Below are 23,087 nucleotides of genomic sequence, written 5' to 3'. Positions count from 1 at the left end.
AAAGCTGCTGGAAAAGGAAGAAGGGGGAAGAAGGACTTTGCATCATCAAAATCTATTATATTCATAACTCCAGCATCAGAGCAAAGAACAGATCACATTGCCAATGGTTGCAAAGGTGTTATCTGTTTAGTTCTATCTAATTTAACACTGAGAATATGTCCTATGTTACTTCTTCAAATGGAAAATACCAGAAGTGTCATCTCATTGCTCCAACAGAACAGCTCCCCTCTTCCTACACTGCATCTCAGGCAGTTACCTCGAAGACTTTTTAATGAAACATATATTGTTAATTCAGTGTATTTGTTTATGAAATAAAACTTTCAAGGAAAGTTCTGTAAAGTCACATGATTCCACTGTATATTACAGTTTGATGTTGATGATTATTGTTAGCTTATTGATCTCATTTTCTCAGTGTGTTGCATAGTCAGAGGTCAGACATAGGTCTGCCACACTCTGGTATCATTGCATTCAACCTATAGTATATTGGGATTGATAAAGGGCATAGAAACATAGTAAACAGGAGCAGCAGCACATCATTTGACCCTGAGCCTGTTCTGCCAATCAGTATGATCATAGCCTATTGTCCAACTCAGTACACTGTTCCTGCTTTCTTCCCATACTCTTCAGCCCTAAGAAGTATATAAATTGCCTTCATGAAAACATACAATATTTCGGCCTCAACTATTTTCTGTAGCCAAGAATTCCACAGGTTCACCACTTCTGGCTGAAGACATTGCCCCCATCATTTCAGTCCTAAAGGACCTATGCTATTTCCTGAGACTATGACCCCAGTCATCAGGAATGCCGTTTTTGCATTTATCCTGTCTAGTCCTATTAGAATTATGTACATTTCTATGAGATCCTCCCCATGTTCTTCTAAACTCTAGTGTATATAATCCTCACCAATACAGGACAGTGCATGCAGCTTTTGTGTGATGCCATGAAATGTATAATGAAGGCATAAAAATTGAATGTTGGCAACTATACAACACACTCTTAATGGAGGATATTAGCATCAGGTGGCAGACAGCAACAAAGCACCTGTGCCATGTGTCTAAAGATTGCTACTTGAATGAGGAACTGTAGCAATGTAGTATGGTAGTTGATGAATCAGGAAATGACATAGAACATCATATTGTGACTATGGACCTGTATATAGGAAAGCATCAAAGAATGGCAAGAGGCAGATAAAGTCAGAAGTCACACAACACCAGGCCATAGTCCAACAGGTTATTTGAAATTACAAGCTTGTTGGATGATAACCTGGTGTTGTGTGACTTCTGACTTTGTCCATCCCAGTCCAATACCAGCACTTCCACAAGAGGCAGAGAGTTATTGAAGTGGTTCTTGATTAATAAGAGATTCAAAAGATATTACAGATAGACTGGAAAGCGGCAATGAGGCCATAATCAGATCAGCCATGACTTAATAAATGGTGGAACAAATTCAAAGGGCTGAATGGTCTCCTCCTACACCATTTTTCCATCTTTATGTGCTCAAATATCTGTATGTTCAATCAGAGGAGAAAGTCTAATGTTGCTCTCTTTGACAACCAGCTGAAGAAACCAAAAAATTGTCTACGTTTGCAATTAGGCATTTTCATTTCTAATTATCAAATGATATGGTAATTATTGTTTCTGCATTGGCTCTAATCATTTTCAAACATGCCTGTTAAACACTCATTACATTGTAAAAATATTGAAATACAGCTATTCTGAAAATTCTCTCAATTTCCTCAGGAAAGGAAGTATCATTCCCAATTGGCCTGGATTCGTGCAGCTCCACCAACACTCAATAAGCTTGACAGCATCCAGAACCAACCAACTCCCTTTATTGGCACCACAACCGCAAGCATCCACTCCCTCCATCTACAAGATGCACTATAGAAATTCACCAAGGCTCCTTAAATATTACCTTCCAAACCCACAACGACTCCTATCTCAAAGAACAAGGCAGCAGATATATGGAAACGCCAGCACCTGCGAGTTCTCCTCCAAGTCACTCACAATTCTGACTTGCTGTTTCTTCACTGTCGCTGGGTCAAAATCCTGGAATTCCTCCCTAATGGCATTGGTGGTCTCCATACAGCACATGGTCTGCACCAGTTCAAGAACGCAGCTCAGCATCACCTTCTCTAGAGCAACCACAGATAATGAATACTGGACCAGCTAGCGATGCCCACATCCCATGAATGAATTAAAAAACAATCTGAATGCTCGGGGTGTCATGAGAATGAATGCCCTTCACATCAAGGCTGCATTTGGCTGAATATGGCATTCAGAAACGCTAGCAAAACTGAAGTAAATTAGAATCGGGGGAAGCTCTCTGCTGCTTGGAGTCATGTCTGGCACATGGAAAGGTGGTTGTGTTTGTTGGAGGTCAGTCATGTCAGCTCCAGGACATCTCTGCAGGGGTTCCCTAATGTAGTGTCCTCGGCCGAACTATTTCAAATCCATCATCAATGAGCTTCTCTCTATTATAATGTCAGAAGTGGAGCTGTTCACTGATAACAACACAATGTTAAATGCCATTCACGACTCCTTAGAGAAAGACTTGGATATATCGCCCATCATCAATATCCTGGAGGTTACCATTGACCAGAAACTGAACTGGACTGACCATATATAGGGGTTACAAAAGCAGGTCCTACAGTGAGTAACTCATCTTCTTACTCTCAAAGCCTGTCCATTGTCTACAAGGCACAAGTCAGGAGTATGATGGAATACATGGCTTGTCCAACACTATTCATAAAGACTAATATCCTGGGTGGGAAATTTGCTGGTGCTATTCAGGTGGGTTTAAACGAGCTCAGCAGGGGAATAGGAACCGGAGGTGTAGTTACAGTACACAGGAGGATGAGAGTAGGAAGGAAAGGGATAGGATTTCAGGGTCACAGGAATATGCTGACAGAAAGCGAAGTGGTTTGAAGTGTGTCTACTTCAACGCCAGAAGTATCCGAAATAAGGTAGGTGAGCTTGCAGGATGGATAGGTACCTGGGACTTTAATGTTGTGGCCATTTCAGAGACATGGATAGAGCAGGGTGAGGAATGGATGTTGCAGGTTCCAGGGTTTAGATCTTTCATTGAAAACAGGCAAGGCAGTAAAAGATGGGGAGGCGTGGCCTTGTTAGTGAAAGATAGTATAACGGTGGCTGACAGAACCTTTGATGAGGACTCGTCTACTGAGGTAGTGTGGGCTAAGGTTAGAAACAGGAGAGGAGAGGTCACACTTCTTGGAGTTTTTTATAAGTCTCCGCAGGGTTCCAGGGAGGTGGAAGAGAGGATTAGCAACATTATCCTAGGTAGGAGTGAAAGGAACAGGGTGGTCATTATGGGGGACTTTAACTTTCCCAACATTGATTGGAAATGTTATAACTCTAGTACGTCGGATGGATCAGTTTTTGTCCAATGTGTACAGGAGAGTTTCCTGACACAGTATGTCGAAGGGCCGACAAGAGGGGAGGCCACACTGGATCTGGTGCTTGATAATGAACCAGGCCAGGTGTTTGATTTAGTTGTAGGTGAGCACTTTGGTGAGAGTGACCATAATTCAGTTACGTTTAGTTTAGCAATGGAAAGGGATCGGTACATGCCACAGGTCAAGAGTTATCGATGGGGCAAGGGCAATTATAATGCGATTAGGCAAGAATTAGGATGCATAGAATGGGGTAGCAAAATGCAGGGGATGCAGATAATGGAAATGTGTAGCTGGTTTAAGGAACAGATATTGCGTGTCCTTGATAGGTATGTCCCTGTCGGGCAGGGAGGGTGTGATTAGGTAAGGAACCGTGGTTTACTACAGAAATTGCATCTCTTGTTAAGAAGAAGAAAGAGGCTTATGTGTTGATGAGGCAAGATGGTACAGATGAGGCGATGGAGAGTTACTCATCAGCTGGGAAGGATTTAAAGAGAGAGTTAAGAAGAGCAAAGAGAGGACATGAGCAGTCTTTAGCAAATAGAATAAAGGAGAACCTTAAAGCTTTCTATAGGTCTGTGAGGAATAAAAGAATGACTAGGGTAGGAATAGGGCCAATCAAAGACAGAAGTGGGAAGTTGAATGTGGACCCTGTGGAGATCAGAGAGGTGCTAAATGAACATTTTTCATTGGTGTTTACTCAGGAAAAGGAGAATATTGTAGAGGAGAAAAATGAGGTACGAGATATTAGACTAGAAAGGATTGACGTTAGTGACGCACAGGTGTTATCAATTCTAGAAGGAGTAAAAGTAGACAAGTCCTCTGGGCCAGATGGGATTTATCCAAGGATTCTCTGGGAAGCTAGGGAGGAGATAGCAGAGCCTTTGGCTTTGATATTTGAGTCGGTCATTGTCTACGGGTTTAGTACCTGAGGACTGGAGGATTGCAAATGTTGTGCCCTTGTTCAAGAAGGGCAGTAGAGATGACCCAGGTAATGATAGACCAGTGAGCCTTACTTCTGTTATAGGAAAGGTTTTGGAAAATATTATAAGAGATAAGATTTATAATCATCTTGAAAGCAACAATTTGATTGGAGATAGTCAACATGGTTTCGTCAAGGGCAGGTCATGTCTCACAAACCTCATTGAGTTTTTTGAGAAGGTGACCAAGCATGTAGATGAGGGTAGGGCAGTTGACGTGGTATACATGGACTTCAGTAAAGCCTTTGATAAGGTTCCTCATGGTAGGCTGATGAAGAAAATGCAGAGGCATGGAATTAAGGGTGATTTAGCACTTTGGATTAGAAACTGGCTTTCTGGAAGAAGGCAGCGAGTGGTGGTTAATGGAAAATATTCAGTCTGGAGTCCAGTTACTAGTGTTGTTCCACAAGGATCTGTTTTGGGACCACTGCTGTTTGTCATTTTTATAAAATGACTTAGATGCAGGCAAATGTGGATGGATTAGTAAATTTGCAGACGACACTAAAGTCAGTAGAGTAGTGGACAGTTTGGAAGAATGTTACAGGTTGCAGGGGGATTTGGATAAACTGCATAATTGGGCTGAGAGGTGGCAAATGGAGTTCAATGCAGCTAAATGGGAGGTGATGCACTTTGGGAAGAATAACAGGATGGCAGAGTACTTGGTCAATGGAAAGATTCTTGGTTATATGGATGTGCAGAGGGATCTTGAAGTCCATGTACATAGATCCCTGAAAGTTGCCACCCAGGTGGCTAGTGCTGTTAAGAAGGTATACGGTGTGTTAGGTTTCATTGGTAGAGGGATTGAGTTCCGGAACCGCAATATCATGCTGCAACTATCCAAAACGCTGGTGCGGCCGCACTTGGAATATTGTGTACAGTTCTGGTCGCTTTCTTACAAAAAGGATGTGGAAGCATTGGAAAGGGTGCAGAGGAGATTTACCAGGATGTTACCTGGTCTGGTGGGAAGGTCTTATGAGGAAAGGCTGAGAGACTTGGGTCTTTTCTCATTGGAAAGAAGAAGGCTAAGGGGGGATTTGATAGAGAACTACAAGATAATCAGAGGATTGTTTGCCATTTTTATAAATGACCTGGATGAGGGCATGGAAGAGTGGGTTAGTAAATTTGCGGACGACACTAAAGTCGGTGGAATTGTGGATAATGACGAAGGATGTAGTAGGTTGCAGACAATAGATAGGATGCAGAGCTGGGCTGAGAGGTGGTAAATGGAGTTTAATGTGGACAAGTGTGAGGTGATACACTTTGGATGGAGTAATCGGAATGCAAAGTACTGGGCTAATGGTAAGATTCTTGGGAGTGTAGATGAGCAGAGAGATCTCGATGTCCATGTACACAGATCCCTGAAAGTTGCCACCCAGATTGAAAGGGTTGTTAAGAAGGCAGACAGTATTTTGGTCTTTATTAATAGAGGGATTAAGTTCTGGAACCAGGAGGTTATGCTGCAGCTGTACAAAGCTCTGGTACGGCCACACTTGGAGTATTGTGTACAGTTCTGGTCACCGCATTATAAGAAGGATGTGGAATCTTTGGAAAGGGTGCAGAGGAGATTTACTAGGATGTTGCCTGGTATGGAAGGAATGTCTTACGAGGAAAGACTGAGGGCCTTGAGGCTGTTCTCGTTAGAGAGAAGAAGGTTGAGAGATGACTTAATAGAGACATACAAGATAATCAGAGGGTTAGATAGGGTGGACAGGGAGAGCCTTTTTCCAAGAATGGGGACGGCAAACACAAGGGGACACAACTTTAAAGTGAGGGGAGATAGGTATAAGACAGATGTCAGAGGTAGTTTCTTTACTCAGAGAGTAGTAAAAGGTATGGAATGCTTTGCCTGCAATGGTAGTAGATTCGCCAACTTTAAGTGCATTTAAGTTGTCATTGGACAGGCATATGGACGTACATGGAATAATGTAGGTGGGATGGGCTTCAGATTAGTATGACAGAGCAGCGCAACATCGAGGGCTGAAGGGCCTGTACTGTGCTGTAATGTTCTATGATTAGATAGGGTAGACAGTGAAAGTATTTTTCCTAGGATGGTGACGTCAGCTTGTACGAGAGGGCATAATTACAAATTGAGGGGTGATAGATTTAAGACTGATGTCAGAGGCAAGTTCTTTACACAGAGAGTGGTAAAGGCGTGGAATGCCCTACCTGCTAAGGTATTCAACTCAGCCACATTAGGGAGATTTAAACAATCCTTAGATAAGCGCATGGATGATTTTGGGATAGTGTAGGGGGACGAGCTGAGAAAAGTCTACAGGTCGGCCCAACATCGAGGGCCGAAGGGCCTGTTCTGCGCTGTATTGTTCTATGTTCTATGTTCCAAGATGCATTCTATTGGGTTATTATTCTATACAATTCTCTTGGACTGTGGATGTGCACCCACAGATGATGTGTTAATATGTCACCTTGATATTTCAAATAATAAGTACTGAAATAAGGTTAGCAATTTTGAGAGTTTTACCTGCATTAGATTTGTGGATGAGAACACACTTGAAGTCACCAAAAAGAGCAGAGATTCCTATAAAATAATGGGAGTAAATCATTTCATCAGCACTGACGACAAGTGAAATACCCTTACTGTACAGCAGGCCATCTGTGAAAAATGATTTTCAAACTTAAATGAAACTGGACAAGGGACAAGGAACACAAGGCAATTGTTTTTGGGAAGTCTGGGTTTGGCTTTTACATAATCTGGATGATATTAAATTCCTTTAAGAAGTCCTAATTTCTCTATCAAAATATTAATCAGACACTGTTAGCATCAGGCAATAGGAGTTTAATGAAAATAAAGACTAATTATCCTAAAACTACACCAGCAGTTTGCCCATCCGTCTTCTCAGAGGTTAAGAAACTTACTAAAGGATGTCGAATAAGGGGACATGTGTATACTTGTGGAAGAGATTAGTGATAAAGGAGACCGATGTAAAAAATATACATGAGGACAGCCTAACAGCCCAAAGTGAGTCTCCACATGAGCAAGGGACATTAACAAAGTCTTTAACAAAACTAACTCTGCCTACACTGTGCTACATAAGGAAACAGCTCTGTGACAGCTTTGTATTGCTGCTCCAGATTCCTAAAACCCTGACACAACATCGTCCACAAGTATTCCTCCCCTCCCTGCCACCATAAACATGGATTAATATTTACACACTTTCTCAAATCTAAAGTTCCGCCTTCAACACCATAATTCAAAACAAACTCATCTCCAAACTCTGAGACCTAGGTCTCGGCTCCCCCCTCTGTAACCGGATCTTTGACTTCCCAACCCACAGACCACAATCAGTAAGAAGAGACAACAACACCTCCTCCACCATAATCCTTAAGACCAATGCGACACAAGGCTGCTTACTCAGCCCCCTACTACATTCCTTATGCACTCATGACCGTGTTGCCAAATTCCACCCCAACTCCCATTTACAAGTTTGCTGACGACACCACCGACATTTCAGAATACAGGAAAGAGACTGAATGCTGAGGGGCATGGTGTAAAGCCAACAATCTTTCTACCGATGTCAGCAACATAAAGGAGCTGGCCATCAACTTCAGGAAGCAAAGGGCACACTGCTGTCTGCATCAATAGTGCTGAGGTAGAGATGGCCGAGAACGTCAAGTTCCTGAGAGTGATGGTCACCAACAATCAGTGCTGGTCTACCCATGCCAACACAATAGTCAAGAAAGCTTGATAATGTCTCTACTTTCTCAGGAGGCTAAGGAAATTCAGCATGTCCTCAAGTCTTCTTGCTAATATCCATTCTGGATGCATCATAGCGTTGTTTAGCAACTACTTTTGCCAAAGTTAAAAATCGAACAACACCAGGTTATAGTCCAACAGGTTTAATTGGAAGCACTAGCTTTCGGAGTGCCGCCCCTTCATCAGGTCGCTCCGAAAGCCAGTGCTTCCAATTAAACCTGTTGGACTATAACCTGGTGTTGTGTGATTTTTAACTTTGTACACCCCAGTCCAACACCGGCATCTCCAAATCATGACTACTCTTCCCAAGATCACAATAAACTACAGAGAGTTGCGAGTACAGCTCAGTCCATCATGGAAACTAGCAGTTCATCCATCGAATCCATCCATACTTCCTGGTGCCTTGGGAAAGCAACCAACAAAATCAAAGACGCCTCCCACACTGATTATATTCACTTCCACTGGACAGAAGACATTAAAAATTTGTGTACACATATGAATAGATTCAAGTACAGCTTCTTCCCTGCTGTTGTTAGACTTCCAAATGAACCTCTCAAATTTACATTTAATCGTGATCGCATTCTCTATGCAACTTCTCTCTGCAGCTGTAACATTGTATCCTTTGCTCTGTTCTATTACCCTAATGCACTTTGTATGGTATGATCTGCCCATACTGCACACAAAACATAACACTATCCACAGGTATATATGACAATAATAAATCAAATCAAACCAAATCAAATCATGTACTTAAATTATTTATTTTACAACATTTACTGTATGTTTTGTTCTTATATCTCCCATCATCCCAAGTCTTTAACTTCATCTGTGTCAATAGGTATGTCAGGAAATGCTATTCCAGTTTGTGAAAGGACTACAATTAGCTCCACTTTTTCACGGCACTTAATGCCCTGTATTCATGGAGAAGAGTATTCATTAGGGCTGAGCCTTCAGTTAAAATATGGTGAGCTTTTCAAGAATGCATTAGATAATCAAAAATCAATTTTAATTTGGGGACACTACAAAAACGAATGACAGAAAGGCTGGAAAGATCTGGATAATGTTATAAGTAGTGATGGAAAAACAATAATTTTACAGCATGGAAACCAAACTATTACTCTTAATTGGCACTGATTATGCACTGACAGAACAGAACAAGTCATTGAAACTGCGGAGGCACCATGCACCTCACATACACATAAGGTGTACAATTACAAGATCAAGATTATGGCAGATGAATGGCTCATTGAACATGGGAGAGATGAAGAGCCACAGGAAAATACCCCAGAAATCACAACCAAACATTAGCACCAAAGTAATATCTGTGCCAGGAGGGGGCAGTGAATGGAGGAATGCCACCATTAAACAATGATTGTTTATAAGTCTTCAAAAGTTTTTTGAAAAGAGGGGAAAAGAGGGGAATATTTTCATGAAGCAGGTAGTGAAGCAAAAGATTGAAGTTAATTGATTGGTTGATTAGGTTGATACAAAGATGGGACACTGGTGTGTGGAAGGAGCTGTAAGGCTAAGTTAATAAACTCTCTCCACAAAGGAAGGTGTCTCGGTTTCTCTTGTAGTCACTGACTTCGATCTGAATTGACAATCGTTACTGTACTCTTTGACCGACATTGATTCTATATTGTATGGGACTAATTTAGTTTGGGTAACTTAGTCAGCATGGACAAGTTGGATTGAAGGGTCTGTTTCTGTGCTGTATGACTCCATCACTCTACTTTAATTCTTTTATTTTTGGAATGTGGACTAAAAATTAAATTGTTTCAAACCAATTGGTTTAAGTGGTTGATCAAAGAGAGGGATGCAGTTTCAAAAATAATATTTCTGGAGCATATTATGAATTATATACATAGTGACCTTGTTTTTGTTTTGTACAATGAGATCAAAAGCAAAATGGGGCTGATGGATTCTGAACTAAGGGACGACTGCTTGATGACAATGTTTGAAGTGCCCCTGATCAGATGACCATGGCCTGGTGGTGCCTTGGAAGCAGACAGCCCCTAGTTATAGAGATGAACAGCACAGAAACAGACCCTTCGGTCCATTCGTCCATACTGACCACATATCCTAAACTAATCTAGTACTATTTGCCAGCATGGGCCTATAGCTCTCCAAACCCTTCCTATTCATACACCCATCCAGATACCTTTTAAATGTTGCAATTGTACCAGCCTCCAATACCTCCTTTGGCAGCTCATTCCATAAACGCAGCACCCTCAGTGTGAAAACGTTGACCCTTAGATCCCTTCTAAATTTTTCCCCTCTCACCTTAAACTTATGCTCTCTAGTTCTGGAATCCTGCACACCAGGGAAAAGACCTTGCCTATTTACCCTGTTCATGCCCCTCATGATTTTATAAACCTCTAGAATGTCATCCCTCAGCCCCAGGTGTTCCAGGGAAAACAGCCCCAGCTTATTCAACCTTTCCCTCTCGCTCAAACCCTCCAACCCTGGCAACATCCTTGTAAATCTTTTCTAAACCCTTTCAAGTTTAACAACATCCTTCCGATAGGAAGACCGCAATTGCATGCAATATTCCAAAAGTGGCCTAACCAATGTCCTGTACAGCTGCAACATGACCTCCCAACTCATATACTCAATGCTCTGACCAATAAAGGAAAGCATACCAAATGCCTTCTTCACTATCCTATCTACCTGTGACTCCACTTTCAAGGAACTATGAACTTGCACTCCAAAGTCTCTTTCTTTAGCAACACTCCCCAGGACCTTCCCATTAAGTGTATAAGTCCTGCTCTGATTTACTTTTCCAAAATGCAGCATCTGACATTTATCTAAATTAAACTCCATCTGCCACGCCCCAGCTCATTTGATCAAGATCCCATTGTACTCTGAGGTAACCTTCTTCGCTGACCACAACAACTCCAATTTTGGTGTCATCTGCAAATGTAACAACTATACCTGCAATGTTCACATCCAAATCATTTATATAAATGATGAAACGTAGTGGACCCAGCACCAATCCTTGTGGCACTCCACTGGTCACAGGCCTCCAGTCTGAAAAGCAACCCTCCACCACCACCCACTGTCTTCTATCTTCGAGCCAGTTCTGTATCCAAATGGCTAATTTTCCCTGTATTCCATGAAATCTAACTTTACTAACCAGTCTCCCAGGTGGAACCTTGTTGGATGACTTACTGAAGTCCCTATAGATCACATCTACCGCTCTGCCCTCATCATTCCTCTTTGTTACTTCTCAAAAAACTCAATCAAGTTTATGAGACATGATTTCCCACACACAATACCATGCTGACTATCCCCAATCAGTCTTTGCCTTTTCAAATACAACTGAATCCTGTCCCTCAGAATTCCTCCAACAACTTGCCCACCACCGACGTCAGGCTCACTGATCTATAGTTCCCTGGCTTTTCCTTACTACCTTTCTTAAACAGTGGCACCACGTTAGCCAACCTCCAGTCTTCCTGCACCTCACCTGTGACTATCAATGATACAACTATCTCAGCAAGGGGCCCAGCAATCACTTCCTTAGCTTCCCACAGAGTTCAAGGGGACACCTAATCAGGTCCTGGGGATTTATCCACTTCTATGCATTTCAAGACATCCAGCACCTCCTCCTCTGTAATATGGACATTTTACAAGATGTCACCATCTATTTATCCACATTCTATATCTTGCATGTCCTTTTCTACAGTAAACATTGATACAAAATACTCTTTTGGTATCTCCCCCATCTCCTGCGCTTCCACACAAAGGCTGCCTTGCTGATCTTTGAGGGGCTCTATTCTCTCTCTGGTTTCCCTTTTGAACTTAATGTATTTATAAATCCCTTTGGATTCTCCTTAACCCTACTTGCCAAAGCTATCTCATGTCCCCTTTTTGTCTTTCTGATTTCCCCCTAGGTATGCTCCTACTGCCTTTATACTCTAAGGATTCACTCGATCTCTGTTGTCTATACCTGATATATGCTTCGTTTTCTTAACCAAAACTTCAAGTTCTCTAGTCATCCAGCATTCCCTATACCTACCAGCTTTTCCTTTCACCCTGACAGGAATATACTGTCTCTGGACTCTCGTTATCTCATTTTTGAAGCCTTCCCATTTTCTAGCCATCCCTTTACCAGCGAACATATCCCCCCAATCAGCTTTTGAAATTTGTTGCTTAATACTGTCAAAATTGACCTTCGTCCAATTTAGAATTTCAACTGTTAGATCTGGTCTATATTTTTCCATCAGAAGTTTAAAACTAATAGAATTATGGTTGCTGGTCCCATACAGCTCCCCCACTGACACCTCAGTCACCTACCCTGCCTTATTTTGCAAGAGTAGGTCAAGTTTTGCATCTTCTCTAGTGTGTGCATTCACACATTCACATATTGAATCAGAAAATTTTCTTGTACGCACTTAAGAAATTCCTCTTCATCTAAACCCTTAACACTATGGCAGTCCCGATCTATGTTTGGAAAGTTAAAATCCCCTACCATTACTATCCTATTGTTCTTACAGATAATTGAAACCTCTTTACAAATTTGTTCCCCAATTTCCCGCTGACTATTGGGTGGTTTATAATACAATCCCAATAAGGTGATCGTCCCTTTCTTATTTCCCAGTTCCACCCAAATAACTTTTCTAGATGTATTCCCAGGAATATCCTCCCTCAGTACATCTATAATGTTATCCCTTATCAGAAACACCATTGCTCCTCCTCTCTTGCCTCTCTTTCTATCCTTTCTATAGCATTTGTATCCTGGAACATTAAGCTGTCAGTCCTGTCCATCCCTGAGCCATATCTCTGTCATTGCTGTGATATCCCAGTTCCATGTTCCTAACCATGCCATGAGTTCATCTGCCTTCCCTGTCAGGCCTCTTGTATTGGAATAAATTAAGTTACAATTTATCAGTCCTATCTTGTTCTCTGCTCTGTTCCTTCATGCCTTGACTATTTGACTCACTCCCTTTCCTATCTCTACCAGTCTCAGATTGATCTCTTTCCTCACCATTTCCCTGGGTCCCAACTCCACTCCAAGTAATATCCAGATATTACTCCCCTTGAGGACTTCCTTTTTAAATTCCTGCGTAACTTTCTACATTCTCCCTTCAGAATCTCATCCTTTCCCTTCCTATATTGTTGGCTCCAATGTGTACAACGACCTCTTGCTGTGCCCTCTCCCCTTGAGAACACTCTGTACTCTCTCTGACACATCCTTGATCATGGCATCAGAGAAGCAACACACCATTCTGATTTTTCACTGCTGGCTGCAGAAACGTCTGTCTGTGCCTCTGACTAGAGAGTCCCCTATCACAATCAATTGCTTGGAACCCGATGTATATCTCATGACATTAGAGCCTGTCTTGATACCAGAAACTTGGCTGTTTGTGCACTGAAAGTCCATCACCTCCTACTTTTTACAAAACAGCATACTTGTTTGAGATAGGGATAGCCACAGGAGACTTCTGCACTACCTACCTACCCCTCCTATCTTTCCTGAAGTTAACCCATTTACCTGACTGTATCTGTAGCTTTTCTCCCTTCCTATAACTGCCATCCAACACACCTCCCAGCTCCTGTAAATTCCTTATTGCTTCTAACAGTTGCTCCAACCAATCCATGTGATCTGATAGGGTTCGCAATCTAGTCTGCTAAGCAAAAGCAATAAATATCCCAGTGGGTGTATCTGTTCTGTGAGGAGGTCCCAGAAAGTCTCTCGTAATAGCTAGCTGTTTTCCATTCATTTTTCTCTGAAATTTCCCAGTTGAAGGAGAAATAAAGTGCTCTTAAAGATAGTGAAGGAGGAAGTCTCAACCTGTGAATGAAAGAGAGAATCAGCGTGCAGACAACCTTGTGTCAACAGCAAAGAATAAGCAAGAGTTGGAAGAAACCAAAAGAAACAACTTAATAACGCTTGTAGTCTGGATTGGTGCTACTTAACTGTGTTTCACTGGCTTAAAAAGCACACAACGCCAGGTGATAGTCCAACAGCTTTATTTGGAAGCCATAGCTTTTGGAGCGTTGCTCCTTCATCAGGTGGTTGTGGAGTATAACCACCTGACAAAGGAGTAGCGCTCCGAAAGCTGGTGCTTCCAAATAAACCTGTTGGACTATAACCTGGCGTTGTGTGCTTTTTAACTCTGTACACACCAGTTCAACACCTGCATCTCCAAATCATGTTTCACTGATTTATTTTCCTTTTCCACCCTTAATATCATAGAACATAGAACACAGAACATAGAAAAGTACAGCACACAACAGGCCCTTCGGCTGATGATGTTGTGCCAAGGATTAATCCTAATGTAAAATAAAACAACTTTACCTACACACCACTCAATTCACTGCTGTCCATGTGCAGGTGCTTAAATGTCCCTAATGACTCTGGTTCCACAACCACAGCTGGCAACGCATTCCATGCATTCACAACTCTCCGCGTAAAGAACCTTCCTCTGATGTCTCCTCTATACCTTCCTTCTAATATCTTAAAACTATGACCCCTCATGCCAGTCAGTCCTGCCATGGGGAAAAGTCTCTGGCTAATGATTCTATCCATGCCTCTCATTACCTTGTATATCTCGATCAGTTCACCTCTCTTCCTCCTTCTTTCCAGAGAGAAAAATCCAAGCTTAATTAACCTCTCTTCATAAGGCAAGCCCTCCAGTCCAGGCAGCATCCTGGTAATCCTTCTTTGCACCGTCTCCAAAGCCTCTGTATCTTTCCTTTTATAGGGCGACATAACTGGACACAATATTCCAAGTGTGGTCTCACCAGGGTCTTGTAGAGCTGCAGCAAAACCTGGCGGCTCTTAAATTCGATCCCCTTGTTAATGAATGCCAAAACAGCATATGCTTTCTTAATAATCCTATCCCCTTGGGTGGCATCTTTGAGGGATCTATGTACTTGAACACCCAGATCCCTCTGTTCCTCCACACTGCCAAGAATCCTGTCTTTAATCCTATATTCAGCATTCAAGTTTGACCTTCCAAAATGCATCACTTCGCATTGATCCAGGTTGAGCTCCATCTGCCATTTCTCAGCCCAGCTCTGCATCCTGTCTATGTCATGCTGCAGCCTGCAATAGCCCTCAATACTATCAATGGCACCTCCAACCTTTGTGTCGTCTACAAATTTACTAACACACTCCTCAGTCTCCTCATCCAAGTCATTTATAGAAACTACAAAGAGCAGAGGCCCAAGAACAGAGCCTGTAGGACACCCTCACCACTGACTTCCAGTAGAATACTTTCCATCTACAACCACTCTCTGCTTTCTGTCAGCCAACCAATTTTGAATCCAGACATCCAAATCTCCCTGTATCCCATATCTCCTGACTTTATGAATGAGCCTACCATGGGGAACCTTTTCAAATGCCTTGCTGAAGTCCATATACACCACATCTACTGCTCAACCTTCGTCAACCTGTCTTGCCACCTCCTTGAATAACTCAATAAGACTAGTTAGGCATGACCTGCCCCTCACAAAAGCCATGCTGACTGCCTTTAATCACGCAATGCTTTTCCAAATAGTCATAAATCCTACCCCTCAGAATTCTTTCCAAAACCTTGCTGACCACAAATGTAAGACTGAGTGGTCTGTAGTTGTCAGAGAATTCCCTATTACCTTTCTTGAAAAGAGGAACAACATTGTCCTCCTTCCAATCCTCTGGTATGACTCCAGTGGAGAGTGAGGAACCAAAGATCTTCACCAGCAGCTTAGCAACTTCCTTTCTCGCTTCCCGGAGCAACCTTGGATAAATTTGGTCTGGCCCTGGGGACTTATCAATCTTAATGTTCGCTGAAATTTTCAACACATCAACTTCATTAATCTTCATCTGTTCAAGCCAATATCTCAGCCTATCCTTAGTGAAAACTGAGGCAAAAAACTCATTTAGGGCTTCCCTATCTGCTCAGACTCCATGCACAAGTTCCCTACGCTATCCCTGATCGGCCCTACCTTCTCCCTGATCATTCTCTTATTCTTCACGTATGAGGAAAATGCCTTTGGGTTCTCCCTAATCCTTCCTGCCAAGCCTTTCTCGTGCCCCCTCCTGGCTCTACTCAGTCCATTTCTGAGCTCCTTTCTAGCAAGCCTGCAATCCTCTAAAGCTGTGCTAGATCCTTGCTACCTCCACCTTACATAAGCTGCCTTCTTCCTTTGACGAGAAGCTCCTCTGTTCTCATCATCCAAGGGTCCTTAATCTTACCCCTTCTTACCGGTCTCAAGGGAACAAATTTGTGCATCACTCGCAATAACTGCTCCTTAAACAGTCTCCACATGTCTGCTGTGCCCTTTCTGTGGAACAATTGTTCCCAGTCTATACTTCCCAACTCCTGTCTGATAGTGTCATAATTTCCTTTTCCTCAATTACATATCTTCCATTGGTGACTGCTCCTTTCCCTCTCCAAGGCTATGATAAATATGAGGCAGTTGTGGTCACTGTCACCAAAGTGTTCTCCCACCATGAGATCTGACACCTGTCCTGGCTCATTGCCGAGCACCAAATCCAAAATGGCCTCTCCCCTCATCGACAAGTCTACATACTGAGTAAGGGAACCCTCCTGAACACACCTAACAAAAATGTCTCCATCCAAACCATCTGCACTAAGGAGGTTCCAGTCGATATATGGAAATATCATGCCTTGTCCGTCTATGCGTGGCTGTCTATATTTGAGAGGAGGAAGGGATAGAGTTTAAATGTGGGGAGTTATAAGTTATCAATTCACATGTCTTAATCACCATTAGTTAAAGACAAACTGTTTGTAATAACAGTCATTTCCTTATGACACACAGAAATCAAGTTAGCATTTACCCCTAACCTGAGTTTGTCAGTCAGGTCCATGTTTTGCTGATTCTGAGACTAGTGGGGCTTGCCTTCCATTGCATTACCTCAGTGAATCATGAAATAATTGAGCAACACTAAGGTTTTAAAATTCTCATCCTTATTTTCCCCCTTCCTACTGCTGTAATTTTCTTCAGCCCACAGCACTCAGAGATATTTGTCCTCCTCTAATTCTGTCCTCTTGAGCATTCCCGGTTTTAATTGTTCTACCATTGCTGACCATACCTTCAATTGCTCAGGTTCTCAGCTCAGGAATTCCACACTCTATACCTCTTCACCTTCATATAATTCCTACAGTGGAGAAACAGACCATTCGGCCCAACGAGTCTACTCTGACTCTCCAAAGAATATCCCACCCAGACTCACCACCCCAACCGTATCCTTGTAACCCTGCATTTCCCATGGCTAACTCATCCAGAGTGCACATCCCTGCACACCATGGGCAATTCAGCATGGCCAAACCACTTAATCTGCACATCTTTTGACTGTGGGAGGAAACCAGAGTACCCGGAGGAAACTCACACAGACACCGGGAGAAGGTGCAAACTCAACACAGAAAGTCGCCTGAGGGTAGAATTAAACCTGGGTCCCTGGTGCTGTGAGGCAGCAGTGCTAACCACTCTCTTTCCACCTTTAGGACTCTCCTTAAAACAATTTGTTTTACCAAGCTTTTTACTCTGAGGAATCTTAACATCTTCTGGAGTGAGGGGGAATAGAATGGGAGGCAATAGCCATTCACCCCTGAAACTTAATTTTCTGAAAAAAAAAGGAACCATTTTCAGGATCATCATATAGTACTCATTATGGCACTACCTCCCTGAAGTGGCACTCTTTTGGATTTTTGTAATTTTTTAATAGGATGTGAGTGACACCAGCAGGGTAGGCAATGGCATAGTGGTAATGTCATGGGCTAGCAATCTAGAACCCCTGGCCAATGTTCTGGGGATTCAAATTCCACAGCGTAAGGAGGTGAAATTTGAATACAACAAAATTTTGAATAGATAACTGGCCCAATAATAACCATGTAACCACTGTCAATCATTGTAAAAACCCATTTGGTTCACTAATGTCCTTTAGGGAAGGAAATCTGCTGTCCTTACCTGGTCCAGCTTACATGTGACTCCAGACCCATAGCACTGTGGTTAACTCTTAACTGCCCTCTGAGGCAATTAGGAATGGGCAGTCCATTCTGACCTAGCCGGAGATGCCCTCATCCCATGAATGAATAATAAATAAAAAGCTTATTGTCCAACCCTTGATTGCACATAAGCCATTTGCAAGTTAAAACATAATGGCTTGCTCGGACACTTCTGACAGCAACTATGAGTCAGATATATATTTGGGGATGTGAAGTCATTTAACAGTTAGACTGGATTAGGAAGCCAGACTTCTTTCCCGGAAGGACATCGGAGAACTGGACAGGTTTCAATGACAATTCTGTAGTTGTATGGTCACCACTAATCATATTAGCTTTTTATTCCACAGCTGCATTCAGTAATTGAATTTAAATTTCCTTGCTGTTATAGTTAGGTTTAAGCTCATGTGTCCAGTTTAATTGTCTAGGCCATGAGATTTTTGGCATCAATAATATAAATACGATGGTGCAAGTGTTAACCATATGTGATAAATTGTTTGATAATTCAAACAACACACACAAACTGGATTCTATCCTCCAGTGAATCCAAAGGATTCCATCTACACCAGGTATACAGCTATACTTCCAGTAGAAGTGGTGATCAAGGGTGGAAATTCTTGCAGATTATTTATTGTCTCACTCAGGTGATTTGAAACCCACTATAATGCACGGTGGCACAGTGGTTAGCACTGCTGCCTCTCAGCACCTGAGACCCAGGTTCAATTCCCGCCTCAGGCGACTGACTGTGTGGAGTTTGCACGTTCTCCCCGTGTCTGCGTGGGTTTCCTCCGGGTGCTCCGGTTTCCTCCCACAGTCCAAAGATGTGCAGGTCAGGTGAATTGGCCATGCTAAATTGCCCATAGTGTTAGGTAAGGGGTAAATGTAGGGGTATGGGTGGGTTGCGCTTCGGCAGGTCGGTGTGGACTTGTTGGGCCGAAGGGCCTGTTTCCACACTGTAATGTAATCTAATTAAATCTAATCTAATAATGCACTTGCTACCATCCAACAGGATAAATTAACTCAAAGCAGAGGATTCCTTCTTCATTTGTGTTGCTCTAAGCTTGCTAACCCATTGGGAGAGCTGAATTACAATTTGGTGATATTAACTCAAAACATGTTTGATCCACCACTCTAGCACCTTTGGAAAGTGGAATTTTCAGTTGAGTGCTGGCTTTTTTTCTGAGATTTTCAAAAAATGTATGCATTTACCCTGTTCTCAGTAACATGGCAGCCATCACTTCCAGATATTGTGGCCTCCACAATCCAGTGCAAACCATTCCTCCTGCAGTACACGCTGCTTCCTTCATCACGAAAGCCATCAATATCTCAATCTGAGCATGTGTCAAATAATGCTGAGTGTATAATCAGAGGTGAAAATGTGTTGCTGGAAAAGCGCAGCAGGTCAGGCAGCATCCAAGGAGCAGGAGAATCGACGTTTCGGGCAAGAGCCCTTCTTCAGGAATTCCTGAAGGGCTCATGCCCGAAACGTCGATTCTCCTGCTCCTTGGATGCTGCCTGACCTGCTGCGCTTTTCCAACAACACATTTTCAGCTCTGATCTCCAGCATCTGCAGTCCTCACTTTCTCCTGTATAATCAGAGGAACAGAATTGCTGTCTGCAAAGTTGCTCAATCAAAGCATTTTCTCTTTGACAAGGGGTGCTGGTGTGATATGGTTCACTCAATGTGAGTTCAAGCTGCTGCAACAACATGCTCTCTTACAAATAGAGTTGGTTGAAGCTATAACGTTCTTTTCATCACTTGGCTGACCAGGTAGCTCCAACTTCTCCCACCTGCAATTCGCATATGTTAGAAGGATTTCAGATTGATACTCTCCCTGTTTTACCACGTTATAGAAATATTTGGCACAGAAAATAGGAGCAGGAGTGGCACAGTTAGCCTTTCAGCCTGCTCCAACATTCAATATGATCATGGCTGATCACCCAACTCAGTACCTGGCCCCACCTTCTCCCCATATTCTTTGATGCCTTTAACCCTGGGAATTGCATTTGGCTTTTTCTTGAAAACATTGAAGCTTTTGGCCTCAACTGCTTTCAGTGACAGAGAATTCCAGATGCTCACCACTCTCTAGAAGACATTTCTCTCAAGCAGGTTCCAAATGGCCTACCCCATATGCATACACTGTGAGCCCTGGTTCTGGAGTCCCTGGTCACAGGAACATCCTTCCTGTGATTAACCTGTCTATCCTATTGAAATTTTATAGGTTATGTGAGATCCTCACTCATTCTTCTAAACTCCTATAATCCTAACCAGTATTGCTTATGAATGTATCTTCCGTGGTCAGCAAAACCTGGAGTAGTTATCAAACTTGAAATCTGGCTCAGAGGTAGGGATGCTTCATGCCTTTTTGCCATTGGGGTAGCTATATGGCTCAGTGCACCAGGCACCCGGGTTTGATTCCAGTCTAGGGTGACAGTCTGTGTGCAGTTTGTTTGTTCTCCCCGTGTCTGCATGGGTTCCTTCCAGGTGCTCCAGTTTTCTCCCTCAGTCCAAAGATGTGCAGGTTAGGTCAACTGGCCATGTTAAATCGCCCATATTGTCCAGGGATGTGTAGATTAGGTGGATTAGCCATGGGAAATGCAGGGCTATGAGGATAGGATAGTGGAGGGTCAGTGTGGACTAATGGGCTAAATGGCCTGTTTCCACAAAGTAGGATTCTCTGATTCTATGATGTTGCACCACAAGAGCCCTTCTTGACTAGTAGATGCTTTCATATGATTCTTGCTCTTTCATGTTCTTTTTGTTATGCCACACAACAACCACCTAAAGCAAATGTTAATTGACTGGAAAATGTCTGATTTCAAGTACCTCACAAAAGTGATTAAGTTTTACATACTATTGCAGACTAGTTTAATTGTAGCAGTATATTGAACATCCATCATTTAAATTTGGTGAGTGCACTAAACACAACTCTCACTTTTTAAAAATCAGATTTATCCCCTAACCATTATTATCTACTCAACGTCTGGCTTTCAAAACAACTTGTTAAAGTCTTTCATGAAATGCAGCATATTTAGGTTTTGCAATATCATAACATAGATTTTGGAATATCCTTTAGATTCCCTACAGTGTGGAAACAGGGCCTTCGGCCCAACCAGTCCACACCGACCCTCCGAACAGCAACCCACCCAGACCTATTTCCCTCTGACTAATGCACCTAACACTATGGGCAATTTAGCATGGCCAATTCACCTGACCTGCACATCTTTGGACTGTGGGAAGAAACCGGAGCACCCGGAGGAAACCCACGCAGACACTGGGCAAACTCCACACAGACAGTCACCCAAGGCTGGCATCGAAACTGGGACCCTGGTGCTGTGAGGCTGCAGTGCTAACCACTGAGCCACCGTGCTGCCCATCCTTAAGGGGTAATAGCAAACAAAGGTACATTTGTCAAGAAAGACACTACCTTGTGCAAGCGATCCAGACAGTGTGATCAACCTGAGCCCAAACAAGTGGATATTTGGATTGAGAAAGGTTAATAATGTCTGCACATTCAGGATAGTCAAAGTTGGGTGTTGGCACTTTTGCTTTTGAAAATACAGTATTCAATTTACAAACTATTTCAGCTCATTCTGGTGCATATTTTTTCTCTCCATAAAAGCATGGCCTTCTGGTAAAATTATTTTTATTAGGTTGTAAACAGAGGATTAGATGATGAAGTAATGGTGCAGAACTGATCAGATTACCACTATGTACTTTTTAAACTTTTGAATAAAAGCAAAGTAGAAAATCCTTTACCAAAACACCGGCTTGGAGCCAGCAGATAACACAGCAACATTGGAATTGAGTTCTCACAGCAGACTGTTCCAAGTCTGAGAATTTCCTAAAACAGCAACACCCTTTAAATGTGTTCTATTTCCAAGCAAAATTTCAGATTTGCGATACTTACAGGCGAATGACGCAATTGTCATGTTGACCTCTTACTTCACTAACTGAGACAGTTCAAATGTACGTGAATAGGACGTAAAGCATTAATTTTATGTTCTGCTGCTCAGAATTACTGTACACTATGAAGGTCATCACAGTGAGTTTGTTTGAGATTCATTCCTGCTTTGCTGATTTTGCACAAATCTTTTAATGTACACAATTCACAGGGATGAAAGGGAGTGTCAAAACTTATGCGCTCTCTATTTCCTACCATTAATTAAACCACAAATATTGGAAAAAATGAATCCAGCAATTTATAGAGAAAGAGATTGTGTAACGTGTAGTTTCTGTTAATGGTTTATGGCATTTTTAAAGTTGTATCATGGATAATGTATGAACTTTATTGATAGTGTTAGAAGGGAATCTAGCTGACATGTTCCTAATGTAATTTTTAAAATCTATTCTCTAGACCTTTACATGACAGTTCATTGAGAATGTTTGTTGGTGGCTCAGCTCTACTTTTCCATTACCTCTCTGCATACTTTCACAATCTCTGTTCTGTCTGACTGCTTACTCAACATTCAGTCTTAAATGAATTTTGTCTCAAAAACATTGCAAGTTCCAAAACCATCACCATACATTTATAACCTTGCCACTGATTCCATCCAGCTCCACCCACTGTTGACAAGATTGTTTGTAACTTTGATATTTCATTTGACACAAATTGAACTTCTCAATTTGTTTCATTGCCATCACAGTTCCATAACGTAATTTACCTACTCTCCTGCCTCAGCCCTCATCCTCAACTTTCTCATCTCTAGACTCATTCCAATGCTCCCTTGGCCATGCTTCCATCTATTACCCTCCATAAAGATTAGCTCTCCTGCCCACATACTCTAAATCCCATTCAACCATCACTCCTGTCTTTGTTGACCTATGCTGGGCCTCAGTCCCAATAGAACATTAACATCCTTGTGTTTAAATCTCTTCGTAGCATCACAGTTCCAGTAAGGCCACTCCTGCAATACCAGATTCAAGACTGTCCATTTCGCTGGCTCTGTGGTCTCCTAAAAATTCTTTTCACCTTCTGTCCTATCATTGAGCTATGCCTTTAGGTGGCTTGACACCATTTCTCTGA

At 42.3% G+C, this 23,087-nt stretch overlaps 1 long non-coding RNA gene across 2 annotated transcripts in view; it reads right to left on the bottom strand.

Annotated features, from left to right (window-relative positions):
* The window catches only part of LOC122558420 (uncharacterized), a 435,990-nt gene that overhangs the window by 382,173 nt on the left and 30,730 nt on the right, over positions 1–23,087 (bottom strand). The window lies entirely within an intron of this gene.

Source organism: Chiloscyllium plagiosum, unplaced genomic scaffold (assembly GCF_037043375.1).
Source record: "Chiloscyllium plagiosum isolate Xiang-an unplaced genomic scaffold, Cpla_swu_hap1 HiC_scaffold_17, whole genome shotgun sequence".
In the NCBI taxonomy this organism is placed as follows: domain Eukaryota; kingdom Metazoa; phylum Chordata; class Chondrichthyes; order Orectolobiformes; family Hemiscylliidae; genus Chiloscyllium; species Chiloscyllium plagiosum.
This window is presented reverse-complemented; position numbering and strand designations above follow the sequence as displayed.